The 18,649-nt window shown below is 44.5% G+C and overlaps 2 long non-coding RNA genes across 2 annotated transcripts; one reads left to right on the plus strand and one right to left on the minus strand.

The window, feature by feature from the left end:
* Positions 1-342: 342 nt before the first annotated feature.
* Positions 343-3,813, plus strand: LOC144335149 (uncharacterized). The gene is made up of 2 exons (XR_013405628.1): positions 343-2,047; positions 2,176-3,813. It is a non-coding gene; the product is annotated as an uncharacterized LOC144335149 (long non-coding RNA).
* A 1,591-nt stretch (positions 3,814-5,404) lies between these two features.
* On the minus strand, positions 5,405-9,732 carry LOC144335148 (uncharacterized). The gene is made up of 4 exons (XR_013405627.1): positions 9,617-9,732; positions 8,320-8,394; positions 6,799-6,903; positions 5,405-6,496 (listed from the first exon to the last, which is right to left on the minus strand). It is a non-coding gene; the product is annotated as an uncharacterized LOC144335148 (long non-coding RNA).
* Positions 9,733-18,649: the final 8,917 nt, after the last annotated feature.

Raw genomic sequence — 18,649 nt, forward strand, 5'->3', positions numbered from 1 at the left:
AGAAACTGAGTGGCCAATCAGAAGACCTTTTTCCAGCCCTAACCACGTCTCTCTTTGAGCCTCAGTTTGAGCTTTATAAAAGAGGATTCATAACAAAAAGTTAATTTTTAAGTGACATTTTGCAGCACTTCAGATCATATTAAAAAGCTCTCACATATATTCCCATTTAATGTCTCAAGACTCTCACAAGATTCAGAAATTATTGTTATTATCATTATCATCCCCATCTTACAGATAAGAAAATTGAGATTCAGTCTTGGTGTGGTGGCTCAAGCCTGTAATCCCAGCACTTTGGGAGGCTGAGGCGGGCAGATCACTTGGAGGTCAGGAGTTCGAGACCAGCCTGGCCAACATAGTGAAACTAAAAATATAAAATTCTACTAAAAATATAAAAATTAGCCAGGTTAATTTAGCAAGCCTGTAATCCCAGGTACTCAGTAGGTTGAGGCAGAAGGATCACTTGAACCCAAGAGGTGGACATTGCAGTGAGCCAAGATCGTGCTACTGCACTCCAGCCTGGGTGACAGAGCGAGACTCCATCTCAAAAAAGAAAAAAGGGAAAAAAAAAATTGAAGTTCAGAAAAGTAAAGCAGTTTTCCCATCCTAGTAAGGAAAAGAATTGGAAATCACACCCCAAGACTATCTCAGTCTAAATACATCTCTGTTCCACGTCACTACATATTGCTTGTTGGGGTGAATTTTCTAACAGTAAGGTGAGATATAATAGAAGTTTCTTAGACACAGGTTAATCAGGACCACTGAACTATCACAGGAAACATGAAGATGACCTCCGGATGTAATGGTAATTAACAGAGACTGGAATGCAGCTCCTTTTGAAGAGTCTGCTTTGTACTAGTTAGGTGAAACTACACAAGGCCTTGTAGTGTGCCTTTGTAAATGACACTAAGATTTTCCACTTCCAGGGACTAAGGACTTATTTTTCTCTAATGTCAAAGCTCACATTGTAGGCACTCCCTTGGCAAAAACAACCAATGTGTCATGTTCAAGATGGCCACACTCCCTGTCAGTGAGGGGAGAGGAGACCTTCTCCAGAGCAGGCCTCTTGGTGTCTCCTGTCACCTCCTTGCCTGGAGGAGGGAACCACTGGTGCTGCTTCGGAGGCACAGGAGTCTGCCTGCCTTTTCCCTGAGCACTTTGGCAAATAGGGCGGGCCACAGTGGCCTAATTAACCCACAATGCAGCTGTCAAATATCAAAGCAGCTTTTGTGAATTAGCCTGGCACCATTTAAAATATCCGCCAGCTCCTCTTCAGCTAACTCCTATGCATTTGAACATACTTTCTCAGTGAGGCTTTTGTGACCCTCCAAACCAGGCTGGGCCCATTATCCAAAACTGCACTTCTCCTCCAAGGCACTTGCGCTGTTGCAATGATTTACTTAATCAGATGGAATTATTTGTTTAGCGTGACCACACCAAAAGCTCCACATAAGTAAGGTCTGAGTCTGTTCTATTCGCCAGTATCTCCTGTAGTTGGCACAATGTCAGGCACATCACAGGGACTCGATAAGTGTTGGTGGATTCCCCCACAGTGTAGAGAATCAGAAGACCCAAGTTCTAGTCTTGGCTTTGGCCCTAATTGGCAGTGATTTGGGACAAGCCTCTTAATCTCTTTGATAGCCTATAAAATAAGGGAATTGGACACTCTAATGTCTCTTTTATATATAGCTAAGAAGATGTTCTATAATCTTATGATGTGAAACAGAAAAAACCAAATGGCATATAAGCATCCAAATACTGGGCTTTTATGTCTGCCTGCCTGCCTGCCTTCCTTCCTTCCTTCCTTCCTTCCTTCCTTCCTTCCTCCCTCCCTCCCTCCCTCCCTCCCTCTCTCTCTCTCTCTCTCTCTCTCTTCCTTTCTTTCTTTCTTTCTCTCTTTCTTTCCTTCTTTCTTTCTTTTAGACAGAGTTTTGCTCTTGTTGCCCAGGCCAGAGTGCAATGGCACAGTCTCGGCTCACTGCAATCTCCGCCTCCTGGGTTCAAGCGATTCTCCTGCCTCAGCCTTCTGAGTAGCTGGGATTACAGACATGTGCCACCACACCCAGCTAATTTTTTGTATTTAGTACAGATGGGGTTTCCATGTTGGTCAGGCTGGTCTCAAATGCCTGACCTCAGGTGATCTACCTCCCTTGGCCTCCCAAAGTGCTGGGATTACAGGCGTGAGCCACTGTGCCCAGCCTGGGCTTACATATTTCGTCTGTGAGTATGGAGAGAGCTCAGAGAAGTAAGCTGGAAGAACTGCCAAGGCTTCCTGGAGAAGGACAGTGGGATTTGGGTAGGTGGGAGGTGTAGGAGGGCCTTTCTGGTTAAGGGGGAATGCTTAAGGCAGGTTTCCCCAGGGGTAAGCAAGATGTTCTTAGGTGATGCGATGCACATTGTTCATTTTAGTAGCTATATGTTTATTTTAACATGTATTTTTAAAAACTAGCACATCAAAGCCATGATATAACATTTTCTTCCAAAATAAATTTATTTCCCAAGAAGTAAGTCTATTTAAGAAAAAGTATTGAGTAAATAAAGGTAAGATTATTCTTAGGGCAAAAATCATGCAGTTGGCTTGCAAATGATTGAAGTTTAAATACTCTGTCTTAAGAAAATACGTGGAGGTGACTATGAGCCAAGGTTGAGGCAAGCAGCCTCGCTCCATATTTCTCAGTGAGAGATTCTGGACCAAAGTCATATTCCATCTTTCTTTCCAGAACCTGTTATACTAATGTATTCAGCAACATCCAACAAACATGTATTGATCGGTAACTGTAGGCTAGGCCCAATTCTAGGTGCTTGGTGCCAAGATTCCTGCCGTTGTGGAACATAGATTCCAACTGGGAGAGATATGTAATAAAAAATAAAGAGAATAATTAAGGAATTAATCTTGGATCTCAGAAAGTGATAAGAGCAATAGGAAAAAAATAAAAGTAAAGCAGACTAAGGGAGACTGGTAATGGTCAGGGGAGGGGTTGCAGTTCTAAATAGGGTGGCCAGGTCAGGGTGGGCTTCAATGAGAAGGTGAAATTTGAGCAAAGACTTGAAGGATGTGAAAGAGTGAGCCACGTAACTAGCCAGGGGGAGAGTGTTCCTGGCACTCTTGGTACATGGTGTCCGGCCTAAGGCAGGAGCATGCTGGTGTGTCACAGGGAAAGCAAGGAAGCGGGAGTGGCATGTATAGATTATGAAGTCAATGGAAGAGGCTTTGGCTTTACTTGGAAGGAAACAGGAGCCATTGCAAGGCTTTGAACAGAAGAGTGACATGGTGTGTCTTGCCTTTTAAAGGACTACTGTAACTGCTGTGTTGAAAGTAAGGCAAGGATAAAGACAACGGATAGGAGGCTAATGTAATAAACTAGGTGAGGGATGATGGTGCCTCAGACCAGAGTGGTAGCAGTGGAGGTATTGAAAAGTGGTTGAATTCTGGATATATTTTAAAAGTAAATGATATAGTTTGGATATTTGTCCCCCAAAATCTCATGTTGAAATGTGATCCCCATTGTCAGAAGTGAGGTGGGGTAGAAGATGTTTGGGCCATGGGAGTGGATCCCTCGTGAATGGCTTGGTGCCCTCCCATGGTAATGAGAGTTCTCACTCTGTTAGTTACCATGAGATCTGATTGTTATAACGAGCCTGGCACCTCCTTCTTGCTGGTTGCTTCCTGTCTCACCAGGTTCTACTTAGGCTCTTTTTTCCCTTCCACCATGATTGTAAGCTTCCTGAGGCCTCACCTAAAGCAGATGCTGACACCATGCTTCTTGTACAGCCTGCAGAACCATGCACCAAATAAACCTCTTTCTTTATAAATTATGCAGCCTCAGGTATTCCTTAATAGCAATACAAAAGGGACTAATATAGTAGGCTTAATTGAAGGGGCTAATATTGTAGGTTTGACTGAATTCCCTGGTAGAGTGGAAAAAAGTGTGAGAGAAAGAGAAATGTCAAGGATGATGCTAAAATTTTTGGCCTGAACAATTGGAAAGATGGAGTTGCCTAAGATTAGGAAGGCTGTAGATGGAGCAGGTTGTGAGGAGTTAGGAATCTGTTCAGTTTTGGATATGTTGAGTCTTAGAAGAAATCTATTAAACATCCAAGTGAAGGAGTCTGGAAGGCAATGGGTCATATAGTTCTGGAGTTCAGGAGAGAGCTCTGGGCTGAAAAATATAAATATGAGAGTCATCAGCATACTAAAATCGTTAGACTAGTTAAGATCACTAAGGATGTGAATACAGACAGAGGAGGGGAAAAAAAGAAGATCAAGGATAGACCTTTTGAGCATTCCAACATGAAATTATTAGAGAAAAGAGATAGAGGATCCATTGAATTAAGAGAAAAAACAAGAGATGAGGTCCCCTACAAGCCAAACAAAAGAAAGAGGTTCTGGGAGGAAGAATGTTGAACTGTATCAAATGCTACAGAGAGTAGTAAGATAAAGACTTGGCTATTGGGTTTAGCATTGGTGATTTTGACAGGGCAGGTTGGGTGAAGCAGTAGGAAGAATAGCCTGAATAGAGTGAGTTTAAGAGTAAATAGGAGGAGAGGATTTGGAGACAGGTAGTATGGACAGCTCATTCAAGGAGCAAAGAAATGGATTGAGGGAAGTAGGGTGAAGGAAAGTTTAAGATGGAAGAAATAACACATTGTGTTCTAAAGGGAATGACTCAGTAAAGAGTAAATAATTGACGATGCAGGAGAGACAAAGGAGAATTACTATAGTAATATCCTTGAAGATGTAAGAGTGGATGCGATCTGGAGCACAAGTGGAGGACCTGGCTTTAAATAAGTACATGACTAGCTCACCTATGCCAGGAGTCAGCAAACTTCTGTAAAGAGCCATGCATTAAAATATCTGTAAATATTTTAGGCATTGTGGGCCATACAGTCTCTATTGCAACTTCTCAACTTTCTCATTGTAGCACAAATGCAACCATAGATAATGCAGAAAAGAATGAGCATGGACTAGGCAGGCTGGATTTAGCCCTTGGGCAGCAGCAGCATACTAATCCCTGATCCATGACCCATGGTTGTAGGCAGAGAAGCTGAGCACATGCAGCAGACGCTGGCAAGGGTTAGATGTGGTGAGAGTCTGTAGAAGTCCCTTTCTCAGAGAAGTAAGACGCAAGATCATCACCTGAGATGGGGGATAGGGAGGAGCAATTGGAGGCATGACGGGAGGAAAGAAGGGTGAGATAGTTATCTAAAAGAGAGGGAGGCTGAACCAACTAAGGACTTGTAATTTGCTTCTTCATATTAAGGGTTCACTTGAAGTTCCTAGTCATGAATTTAAAGTGGGACTGATCAGCATGGGTTGTGGAATTTTCTCCAGCCACATTCCCATCCTTTTCAGAATCTAATGAAACCTGTAGACTTATCAATTCTCTCCAATCAAGACAACCAGGAATACCTGGAACTGAACAAGGTTCTGTTTATTGAGTCTTTGCAACAAGGGAGAACACACATCATGGGGAACATAAGGCTTCTCGGTGAGAGTGCATTAGAAAAGCCTTAGTATAGGATTTGTACTTGTGATAGAGTATTTGAGAGAAGCCTCAAAGAAGTGGAAGTTTACTCTGGATTGGATGCTTTCAGGAAGCAGGGGCAATCCTATGACCCAGTATCTTATTTATTTTCTAGCTGGGAGGAAAAGAAGCAGCACTTACTCACTTTAGCCAGGAAAGGGGTGTGTGTGGTCATTTTTGTGGTTTGGACAATGTTCTTGTTTTTATATCCTGCTCAATCATGATTATAGAGTAGTCGTTTTCAGTATTGATCCATTTTGTCTGATGTTGATGTTCTATGACATCAGACACAGAGAACACCCCAGCCTGGCTCTAAGCACCAGACTGGCTCCCAGGGACACCAAGCCCTCACACCAGTTGTCCAGGGCCACTCTTCTCTTTCACAAACCCCTGTGCCAGAAACATGCACGTACACAGGCCATGCTCACAGCTCTATACCTGACAGAGGTCCCCGCCACGCAAAGTCCACTCCTCCTCTGTTTCCATCATTATAGTCAGATATGTGTATGTTACATGCACAGTCATGAATTATACAAATCTAAAATGCCCACATCATAAGGACCTAGAGCTCATCTCATCCAATTCCTTCATTTTCACCTGTGAACATGGAGGTCCAGAGGAGCAGCTTGCCTAGGATTATGGTGCTGATAAATGGAAGGGCCAGGACACAAGCCCAAATGAGGCCTCTGAACACCGCATTCTTCCCACCACTGAGATGAGCAGGAGTTACAGAGACATTGGTTTTGGCTCCCTGTGAAGAAGCATTTTCTTATAGCCAGAGCCATTCAAAAGTAGAGTCAGCTCCAAGTTCCTTATTGCTGGGGCCATCTGAGCAGAGTCTAGCTGCCACCTTCCAGGGATGTTTCTGGGCAATTCAAGGTAGGGGGCTTAATGTCCCTTCAGCTCTGAGAGACTTTTAATAGTCAAGAAAACATCTACTTGACTGCTTTAATAAAAAGGTGAAGTTTTCACATCTGAAAAACAGAAGTACCCATAATACCCAAGTCAGAGGGTTTCTGCAAGGCTCAAATGAGATAATACAGATCATGCACATCAAATGATTAGCACAGTGCCTGGCACAATAAAAGTAACTTGCGGCTGGGTAATAATACATCTCTGGCACACTATAGGTGATAAGTTCAATAATTTTTTCCCTGTGAACATCCTACTTAGATTTATAAAATATTGACGTTTCAAGATCCCCTAGAGATCATCTCATCAATGCCTCCCCGTTTCACAGATGAGGAAGCAGGCCCAAGGAGGAGCCAGGACTCACCAAGAGGATTCCACAACAGAGCTGGGGCTAGAACGCGCAGCGCCAGGCTCCTCTGCCCTCCTATAGGCAGCCTCGTGTCTCCTCAGGGCCTAATAGGAACATTGCCTGCAGGGGCGAACAGAGACCCTGGCGGTGGGGGCCAGGGCTAACACGTCTCACAGATGAGATGGGAGCAATCAGAGGGTTTTGTTTTTGTTGTTGTTAGGCTGGAGGGGTGTGTGTGTGTGTGTGTGTGTGTGTGTTTGTGTTGGTGTTGGGAGGGTGGTCGGTAGGAGGGGGGTTGAAACTGAATGAGACAAGGGAAATAGGAGTTAAGGAAAGGATTGTTTGGCTTAATAATATCTTTTCCAAATAGAGAACCTTCAGGAAATTAGAGCCAGGACTAGTCTAATTCTCTGAGGGCAGAGGACGAGGAAGGGAAAGGAGATATGCTTAGAGTTGGAAGAGAAGGCAGAAAGGTTTCCTGAGTCTGTTGGGGCCTTGGGGCCAGGCTGGTCATCATTCATCCTCTTCTTGCCTCCTCCTTTCACCTCTAAAGGCAAAAGGCCAAATTGTGGTCTGTTCATTAAATAAATGCTGGGTGTCGAAATTAAAATGGCTCATTGGTTTGGCTATGTTGTGTGTGTGTGAGTCAGAGACAGAGAGAGAAAGGAGGAGTTACTATGGGGAAGTGATATGGTGAAGAAGTAAGACATTGAACCATGAAACAGAGGAGCTGCCCTGACTTGTGGCCTTGGGAGAGTTCCTGAACCTCATCAAGTCCCAATTTGCCCATCTAGAAAGCGGAGGTAACATTATCAGCCCTAAAGGGTGATAATGTTTAGGAAAAACACCTTAGTGCCGACTCAGGAGGCCACAGTCTGTGGCAGCCAGCTGGAGTGTGATTTCCAACTGTCTTAACTCTCTGGGCCTCAGTTCTATCTTTTAAAAATAATGAAAGAATTTCCTCCAACCCAATTTACAGATTTGTTGCAAGGATGAAATAAGATCAAACAAGTGAGAGAACTTTTAAAATGTAGAATCTTGCGCAAATATAAACATAGCATTAAAAACCAAAAGCATCTTTGTGCTAAGATACCATAGACAGAGACTGCCTGGTGTGCTTTTTTAAAAACTGGGAAAAGGCCACTATCTTCAAAAACAGCCTCCTCCAGTGCCTCACATTTTCCCATTTTCCTTCCTCTTTTGGTCCTCAGGACTGTCAGCCTTAGAGCAATGCTATGCAAAGTTTGATCTCTGGCCACCGGGAGTTTGTTAGAAATGCAAATTCCCAGACCCTACCCCAGACCTACTGAAACAGAAAATAAGATACCCAGGCCGGGCGCGGTGGCTCACGCCTGTAATCCCAGCACTTTGGGAGGCCGAGGCGGGCGGATCACGAGGTCAGGAGATCGAGACCATCCTGGCTAACACGGTGAAACCCCGTCTCTACTAAAAATACAAAAAAAAGCTGGGCGTGGTGGTGGGCGCCTATAGTGCCCGCTACCTGAGAGGCTGAGCTAGGAGAACGGCGGCGCAAACCTGGGAGGTGGAGCTTGCAGTGAGCCGAGATTGCGCCTCTGCACTCCAGCCTGGGTGACAGAGTAAGACTCTTATCTAAAAAAAAAAAAAAAAAAAAAAAAGGATATCCAGGAAAATTATAGGCATGTTAAAGATCAGAAGTGTTTAAGAGCTTGTGAAAGTGCAGGTTCTTATTCTATGGATCTGGGATGGGTCATCCTGTTTACTTTTGTAAGGTTTTAATAATTTTTCTTTTTTTCTTCTAATTACTATCATTTTATAGTTGCAGGTTGAGCATCCCAAATCTGAAAATCCAAAATCTGAAATGCTTCAAAATTTGAAACTTTTTGCGTACCAACATGACACCACAAATGGAAAATTCCACACATAAGTACTTTAACACAAACTTTGTTTCATGTAAAACATTGCTTAAAATATTGTATAAAATTACCTTCAGGGGATGTGTATCCCCAAGATATCTTATTATGTATATGCAAATATTCCAAAATCTGAAAAAAATCAGAAGTCTGAAGCATTTCTGGTCCCAAGCATTTTGGATAAGGGTTACTCAACTAGTACCTTAGTCTGATGTATTTATTCTCAGCTTCTATGTATTTGTTCTTAGGGATTCTTTTTCTTTACTACACCTTTTTTGTAATGTTCCTAGCAAATGTTATTCATGTTATTTCACTTTTTAAAAATTATGCCATTGCTCTAGTGGCCGCGCAGGAAGCAAAGGAATCCAGGGCCAGCGTGCTGCTGAATGGGCCTGGCAGTGGCAGAATGCGTGAAGAGGCCTCTGTGTTCCTGGAGGTTTATGGACAGAGGTCCTTGTGTAACTTAATTTTCCAGATCCCATGTCCTAAGCAGAGTAGCTGCAACTCAGAAACAGCCTCTGCAAAGGAGCCTTCAGTACCAGACCCAAGCCTCACTTTGTGCCCTCTCTCCTACTTGCTCATTGGCCCCCGACCCAGCCTTCAGGATTTCAACAGCAAGCCGAACAGCAGGTGCACCTGTCAGCTTTTCTGCTCACTCTGGCTCCTGTGGCCAGACCCAAGTTCATATAACAGATGTTTCCTGCCCTGCGTGGGCCTTTCAGACACTGTGGAGGGTGGGCCTGCTTGGTTGATTACCGCTGCTGCTGCTTCTAGTTCCATTAACCCACCAGGGATAGCAGCTCTGATTCGGCCTATGCCTGCCCTCCCTCACTTCCCTCCTTCTCTTCTCCCTTCCCTTCCCCCCTCCCCCACATACTAGAAATCACTGTCTTGGTACTTGGGATTTGAAAGGTTGCCCAGCAAATGAAAACTGATCTTACCTCTCTGCAAAGCAATTCGACAATGCATTTCAAGAGCCAAAATATGTTTATATTTCTTGATCCAGTAATCCTTCTCCTGCTGAATGATTTATATAAATTCCCAAAAGGAAAAAAAATAGTTGGTACACAAAGATCTTCTGTGGAAGATTAATTATTCATTTAATAAATATTTGTTGAGTGCCTCCTGCATGCCAAGCACAGTTCTAGATGGTGTAATCAAGATAAACAAAGTCTCTGCTCTCCTGGAGATTGTGTTATAATTGAGGAAAAAGACAATAAATACCTACTTAAAGAGGGAAAATAATATATTTACTAAATTCTCTGCAGAGAAATTTTTTTTTTTTTTGGATGTAGAGTCTCACTCTGTTGCCCATGCTGGAGTGTAGTGGTGTGATCTCGGCTTACTGCAGCCCCCACCTCCCAGGTTCAAGCAATTCTCCTGCCTCGGCCACCTGAGTAGCTGGGACTACAGGTGCGCACCACGGTGCTTGGCTAATTTTTGTACTTTTAGCAGACACTGGGTTTCACCATGTTGCCCAAGCTGGTCTCAAACTCTCAACCTCAAGTGATCCACCCGCCTTGGCCTCCCAAAGTGCTGGGATTACAGGTGTGAGCCATTGTGCCTGGCCTCTGCAGAGAATTTTTTTAAAGTTCTATGATAGAGAATGACTCAGTGGCTGCTCTAGATTGGATGGTTAGGGAAGGTCTATCACGTGTCACTAAATAAGGTGACATTTAAGCTGAGATTTTCTTGACAAGAAGGAACAACCACATGAAGGTCCAGGCTGGTGTGTGCAAAGACCTAGGGGTCCAGGGAACAGCGAGAAGGCTGACATGGCTGGATCGAAGAAAGCAAGTGATGGACAATGAGGTCAGAGAAGTGAGAGGGGCCAGATCACTGGGATTTTTGTAAGAACTGGTGAGATGTTTGGATTCTATGCAGTTGAGAATATTAAGCAAAAGGGCATGAGACCAGGTTGTAGATGAGAACAGAGTCAGGGGAGACCAGCAAGGAGCTGGTGCCATTGTCATGTGAAAGGTAACAGTAGCTTCAACTAGAAAGGAAGAAATGGAGATGAAGAGACAGTGATGAATTCAGGATGATTTTGGAAGTGGTACTGAGAGGATTTGCTGAAGGAATCAGGGTGGGGTGATGAATGCAGAGGAGTCAAAGATTACTCACGGATTCCTGGCTTGCACTGCTGCAGATGCCACTTACACAGCTGGGGAAGACAGGACAAGGTACTCATTTAGGAAAACAAGGAAAGAAGATGTTATGGGTTGAACACAGTATCATTCAAAACGATACGTTGAAATTCAAATCTACAGTACCTCAGAGTAGGACCTGATTTGGAAATAAGGTTGTTGCATGTGTAATTAGCTAAGGTAAGATGAAGTCACACTGGAATAGGGTGGTTCTTAATCTAAAATGACTGGTGTCCTTATGAGAAGAGGGAAAAGTAGACACAGAGATATGCAGAGAAAACCCCATGTGAAGATGCAGACGCTGGGAGAGGACGGCCGCATACAGACAGAGATAGAAATCGGAGTGATGCACGTACAAACCAAGGAAGGCAGAGAACCACCGCTGTCACCCGAAGCCAGGAGAGAGGCAAGGCACGGGTCTGCTCTGGTAGCCGGCCAGAAGGAACCGACCCTGCTGACCCTTTGCTTTCAGACGTCTAACCTCCAGCCCCGTATGAGAATACATCTCTGTGGTTTCAGGCCACCCAGTTTGTGGCACTTTGTTACCACGGCTCTCACCAACTAACACAGAAGAGAAGAAGGATTTCATTCAGGGCTTCATTATGTTTGAGAAGCCTTTTAGACATCCCTGTGGAGATACCAGGTAGGAATTAGCCTAGAATTACTATGAATCTAGAATTATGGTATATAAAGCAATACACTGTAATTTATTGAAGTACTTTGTGTGATATAAAAAACCTGACATATAAACTAATAGTTCAAAAGGGAGAAATTGTAATTATTACTCATAATTACATGTAAATGATGGAATGCATATTCCATGAAATATTACGCCGCCTCTAAAAAGAAATTTTAAAGACTAGGTAGGAACCTGGAAAATGCTTATGATCATCACAAAGGCAGTGATTGCCACTTTGTAATAACTGCCTATGAATGAGAAGCAGATGATAAACTTTATGGGTTCCAATCACAGCTTCAACTCTTCTGAGTGCCCTGAGATACAGAGCATGTCAGTATCCTGCGCATTATGTGTGTTCCCTATATTTGCAGCACCAGGGTAAATGAACACAAGGCTGAATTGCAAAGTGCCGAGATGATAAAGAAGCAATCAGAGTAGACATAGAAATAAGCAAGGATGTCTTCCTGGAAGCACATGGCCTGAGGCAGGAAGCTTATCATGGGCCAAACATAGTACCAGCAACAAGGGTACACTCAGGACAAGCTCCCGTAAGTCCTTCTGTGGAAACACACCTGTGCTGGAGCTCCTGCCACCCACAACCTTCTCATTGGTTGCTTATCATGGCCTTCTATCCCACTGTGAGCTCCTGGCGGATAGGGGCTGTATGTTGTTCCTCCCTGTATCCTAAGCACAAGACCTGACCCTTGGTAGGTGTAAATTAAAGTCTGTGACAATTAATAAAACATCAGAACCATAATTTTACTGTCATATAAGAACTTGCAACAAAGGCACATTGATACTGAGTCCCTCAACCTGTGGACATGAGAATACCGAGCAGTTAAGGGTTTAAAGCCTGAAGCCAGCTGATCTTTCAGGTAATGGTTAAGTGCCTTTATCTGAGGTGAGCCCAGGGTTTTAGTTGCTTTGGAAGATGTGATAGAGGCAAACAACACCAATTAGAAAAATATAATGGAAGAAGACATCCCATTTTACAAAAGCAAATATAATTGCTAAATTAAGTAAATAAGACTCACGGTGCATACTCATAAGTCAACTTTATTTTGTCTTCCAGCTCCCTATAAAGATTTATTCAAAGGCAAGGGAGAGATGTCCTTTCTCTGCCCTTTAAGGAAAACTCAAGCATCTTATGACTGTTGTGATCATCTTAGGAACTAAAAAGTCCTGTGATCACTTCAGTCACCAAATAACTCTATTCATAAATTAGATGTTCAGTCCCATACAAAAGCAAAATTCCCAACTTGATTTAAAATAAAATCTTCCCTCCCAACCAAGGCTTGCTGCAGGTGGGACCCCTATAGCTGGGAATAGTGTCACAGGCAGCTGCTTCTTTCCCTGGACTTTCCTTCTCAGCTTACCAGGGCTGCTTAGTGTGGCTGCTTCTTTCTTTAAGATTGTAATAAATTTAAAATGCATAAATAAAATTTACCATCTTAACTACTCCCAAGTGTACAGTTCAGTAGTGTTGAGTATATTCACATTGCTGCGCAAGCTGTGACTTCTGACCTCTCCAGCACTAGAGGGATTGGTAGGGAGGAAAGGCAGAAGAAACGGGAGCAGAAGAGCTTACTTGATCAGTACTACCATAAGATGGGTTTCAAAGGCTTTAAAGCGGACTCTTTCATGGGCATGTCCATGGGCTTTTTAGACACTCCCCGGATCTCTGTCTCTTTTTTTGTTTGTTTGTTTTTGTTTTGAGATGGAGTCTTGCTCTGTCACCCAGACTGGAGTGCAATGGCATGATCTCCACTCACTGCAACCTTCACCTCCTGGGTTTAAGTGATTCTCGTGCCTCAGCCTCCCGAGTAGCTGGGATTACAGATGTGCGCCACCATGCTGGAATAATTTTTGTATTTTTAGTAGAGACAGGGTTTCACCATGGTGGACAGGCTGGTCTTGAACACCTGACCTCTGGTGATCCACCCATCTTGGCCTCCCAAAGTGCTGGGATTACAGGCATGAGCCACCATACCCGGCCACTCCCCCAATCTCTGAAGACTTTTCGCCATTCCGTGTTCATTGCATCACACTGTATCACATCATTCATTCCTTCTGCCACCCTAGGAATCCAGCAATACCTTCAGTTTGTCACCCTTCGCTATTGGACAAACTTAAAAGGCCTTTCACATCAGCTTTCTTGTGCATGGCCTGCTTCTAGTCCATGCAACAGCGTTCTTTGCCCACACCAACTTTAGGAATTGAGGCTGATCTGAGCAGAGCCACCTCTCCTTTGTCTTGTTTGTCTAAAATGGTGCTCATATCTCATTGTTAAGATTTCTTGGGTGACTGGTATATGCTATCATGAGACAAAGCTCACCATGTTTCCCCCTCTCAAACTACCATTGACGTGACTATGTGCGTGCATACACACACACACAAACACACATACACACACAAACACACATACACACACACACACACACACACACACTCATACCCATATAAGAGAATCAAAGATGAATCCAACACTGTTTCTTAAGGGATTCAGTCTATTAGGGGAACTACAGCATGTGCCCATAAGACAAGTACAAGGCAGGATCATTTCTGCTGCCTGCAGTGGAGAAGGCTCCATGGAGAAGATGGCCTCTGAGCTGGGTCTGGAAGAATGACTAAGGCTTGGATCCACCGAAACGAAGTGATTTCTGAGAGAAGTAATGTGAGCAAATACCCAGCAGTGGGACTCCAGGGAGGCGCAGACAGAGGCCCTTAAGCAGTTTGCTTAAATGAGGCAAGTGGAAGATAAGGCCAAGCCAGACCAAAAGTGAACAAGATAAAGGCTTTGGATTTTTTCCTGCAGGAACTGAGACGTTTTGAAAGTTTCTGGACGGCGCTGCAGGATGGAGGATGGATTAGGGAGGGTAGTGACTAACTCTTGGTGAAACGTAGTGTCCCATTAAGAAGAAAAAACAAAACCTTTCAGGACCTGCTTTCTTTCCCAGAAAAAAACCCTGCCCTTTGGAGCCTCTCACGTGTTTGGTTGATAAAGGCATTTGATCCTGTTTTTCACTCTTAGTTAAGAGGACTTGGCACAGCTGCCAGTCCCAGGAGCCTATTCCCAGCTCTGAGTCCTGGTGGAGCTGCTTGACCCATTTCCCTGTGTCCCCCAAAGACTGTGTCCCCCAAAGATTGCTCTCTGGAAGTGTACAAGGAGAAAGGCTTGCCTTTCTGGGCAGCAGGGCCAAGGAACCCTGGCCTCTGATGAGTCCAGCCATAAAGGCTCCACCCTGGGCCCCACTGAACTCAAACCTGCAGCCAAATGGAAAAAATCCAGGAGGCTACAAAGCCAAGAAAAAGATTTGGATTCAAATCCTAGCTCTTCCCCTTCCCTTTCTGACCTTGAGAGACCTCACTGAGCCTCTATGTCTTAATCTGTAAAATGGAAACAAAATCACCTACCCTACAGGGTTACTTGCCAAGATGAAACGATAGAGATTTGTAAGTATACCTTGCACATAGCAGCCATTCAATAAATATTCCTCGCACCTCTTCCCCCAAAGTCTCTCTGTGTCTCCGTTTCCTCACTTATTAAATGTGATGGAGACCCAAGGATAAAGCTGAATGAGGTGATTTCCCAAACCTCTGTCATCTGCCCCACACAGAGGCCCTTGGGAGAGCAGAGGACCTTCATCTGAGCTCTGGAAGCTATTTATTCTTTTATTTTCAAAAATGTAAAAAAAATCACAAAAGACCCCTTACTAGTAATAACACTGGCACACACTTGGAATGGGCCAGTATCCTCTAACTCCTCCCAACTACCACTGTCTGACTTAGGTTCACATCTGTAAAGGAGCCTGGGGCAGGTCCCATCTGCAACTGCCCACAAGGTTGGGAGGACAGTGTCCAGCAGAGGGCGCTCCGAGTGTAACCTCCTAGCCAAGGCCCTGGGGGAAGGCAACAGGCCAAGGAAAATTCTAGTGGAAAAAATGAAGAAAGGATTCCAGGTTTATGAGTCCCAGACTTTGAAAAACAAAACTGCTGAGTTGTCTCCTGAGTTAGGAAAAAGAACCCCACAGCCTCCTCAAGATTTCCAGGAAACTATTTCTGAAGACTTTGGGCAAGGCTGGCAGGGGGCTGGCTGGCAGGGGAAACTTGGGCTGCCCCAGCTTAGGGTCCAATGCCCTGGGGGGTGGGAGATGGAGGTGGGCGGTGTGCATGTGTGAATGTCGGTGTGCACGTGTTCTTCAGCATGGTGGGGCTGTGTGGGTTTACATGTGCCCTGTCTGTACACGTTTGTATGGGCCTGTGGGTACAATCCCACCAGTACATATTAAGCACCTTCTGTGCTCTGCTGGGCATAGTGCCAGGTGATGGGATGCACCAGCAAATGAAACAGAGTCTCTAAATTCATAAAGCTTAGTTTAGAGAAGGATGCAAAGTAACAGGCAATTTTAATTCAGAGTGCAGGCATCTGGGTGGTGGTTTGTGCGGCAGTTCAGAACACTGGCTTTGTGGTCAGGCAGCCTAGATTTTGACATGATCTTAGAGATCTTTCTGACATTCAATCTCCTTAGCTGGAAAGTGCAAATATTAAAACCACATCCCAGGAGATACTATGTGTGTGTCAATGTCCAATGAAGGTCTCTATTATGTGTGTGCAGGGTCCACATCTGGATGAACAGTGTGAACAGGCCGGGTGAGTTACATGTGGGCACGTTCACATATCTGCATCTGCTTTCGTTGTGTTTATGCAGTGCCAGGCTCTACCAGAGGTCACAAACAGTGGCCCACAGACACAGTTCGTAGGGATGCTCATTTGGTTTGGGTTTATTTTTTGGCTTATAGGGTGTTCTAAAAATCAAGACTTTCACATAAAAATCCAGATTTCCAACTTCTCTTGAAATCTTGGATAAGCCAGCCATCCTGCGAGCATGTGCGTGTGTGTGCCTGCCTGCCACAGTCTCTGCTTCCTGGTAGATATGTCCTTCCCAGGGGCACCCTCCCTGTTGGCCAGTGTCCAGGGCTGTCCTTGGAGGGGTTCCAAGACTGCTCAGGAGAGCTGGTGTATAGACTTGTTCCCTGTGAAAGGAGAAGCAGGACCGAGCAAGAGCTGGTGCCAGGGCCTCAGGGCTCCCCAAGCAGTTCCAGTTTCAGCAATCACAGGGGCCAGAGAGAGCCATGGGCCCTACCCACAGCTCTCTGGCTGTGCAGCTGCACACTGGTTACAGAAGATAGTAACCAAGGATGGCAGTTAGACAGAATGGCTTTTCTTATCTATTCGATTTTGCATTTAAAAATGTTACAAATACAGATCTGAAATGATTAAGACAATGATCTCCAGAAAGTGTTGCTAGATATATATGCTAGAAGTCTTTTTAAAATTTACAAAAAGGGCCAGGAGCAGTGGCTCATGCGTATAATCCCAGCACGTTGGGAGGCCGAAGCGGGAGGATCACTAAAGCCCAGGAGTTTGAGACCAGCCTAAGTAACATAGTGAGACCCTGTTTCTAAAAAAAAAAAAAGAAAAAAAAATTTTTTTTAATTAGCCAGGCATGGTGGTGCGGGCATGGTGGCGCTGGCCTGTAGTCCTAGTTGCTTGGGAGGGTGTGGTGGGTGGATCACTTGAGCCCAGGAGGTGGAGGCTGCAGTGAGCCATGATCACAACACTGCACTCCAGCCTGGACAACTGAGTGAGACTCTATCTCAAAAAAAAAAAAAAAAAAAAAAATTGTGAAAAGGCTAATGGTAGAAGCTAAACACGTATTTGTTAAATACATCTGGGTAACCCACACGTGTGAAAGGTAGGGTTAATATTTCCTAGTATCCCTGAATCCTCTTATGACGGTAAAGAAGTCCCTCTTAATATATCATTACTGGGCCTCCACTGTGTATAAGATGCAGGCTAGGCATAAAGGAGCCTACAGAGATGTCTGTGCCCTGCTTCTTGGCCCTCAGGAAACTCAGTCTGTGGAGACATATCCAAGGAGAAACAAATGCAGGAATAAAAGAATAGAGTTATTACTAGGATGTCTTAAGATAATAGGGCACCAGAACACAGAGGAAGAGACTTCTGGACCTTGGACTGACTGTGCAAGTTTTTCTCTCTCTGGGCCCCCATTTCCCCTTTTGTAAGACTAGAGGGTCAGAAGAGATGAGCAAACATCAACTCCACTTTCACAACCCTCCTGGCCCCCAGCCTGTGCATTATTTGAGAGAGTGAGAGCTGTACCCTGGTTCTTAGCCTCTTGCTCCTGCTACATATTCTTGCTCCCAAGCCTTGGCTTGTGCTGGGAATTCGCCTGGCTTGAGCTCTGAAAAAAATCCATCAGAGGAGGTTTTTCACATAGCTTCCCTTAAAAGAAAACACACAAAATGTTTGGAGTTCGAAAAGACCATGCCTCTAGTGGAAGCTTCCAACATCCGTTATAGGGGTTCCTGGTACCACCCCAAGTACAGGTGGGGAGAATGGCCCCTCAACAGGTGGGAGAATGTGCCCCTTCCCCAGCACCAGGGCTTGAATGATTAAAGTTTAAAGAATTAAATGGTTCATGCTGAAGGATTCCTCTGAAGTCATTCTCCCACTTTGCAGGTAAGAAAAATAATGTGCAAGGATGGGAGGAACTTCCCCCCACAGTCCTCCAACATCAGAGCAGATCTTCTGATTTCTGAGTAACAGCTTTCCCTACTCCTTGATTTTTCTGTCTCAGGCTGAGTCCTCAAGATAGAGTGAGATGGGAACCTCCACACTGTACCCTTCCTCAGCCAGATGTTAACAGCTGTAGAGTTCAGACACCGTGTTATTCTTGTGCTGTACTAGCCAGTGGCCAGGGGGCCCAAGCCTCACAAAGGTGAGTATGAAGAAAGAGTAATAATTCCATAGTTCAGAAAAACGCCTTGGGGCAGAATGTCCACCTTTGGGAGTGTTTTTGTTTCCAGAGTCCATGAAAGAAGAAATTGTCACACAGCAAAACCAGTCTCTTAGAACAGGACACATAGGTAGCCAGAGATGGCAAAGAAAGGCAGTAGGCTGGCTGGTATCAATGTCTTCCTCATCATTGGCATCTTAGAGCATATCCCTATCAAAGGGTCCATCTGCCAAGGTCTTCCCCTGAACCACGTCACCTGACCATGAGTGTCATTGGCACTTCCATCAGAAACTGAAATCCCCATTGCGCCTTCAAAGTGCATAACCA

This window comes from Macaca mulatta, chromosome 15, assembly GCF_049350105.2.
Source record: "Macaca mulatta isolate MMU2019108-1 chromosome 15, T2T-MMU8v2.0, whole genome shotgun sequence".
Classification (NCBI taxonomy): domain Eukaryota; kingdom Metazoa; phylum Chordata; class Mammalia; order Primates; family Cercopithecidae; genus Macaca; species Macaca mulatta.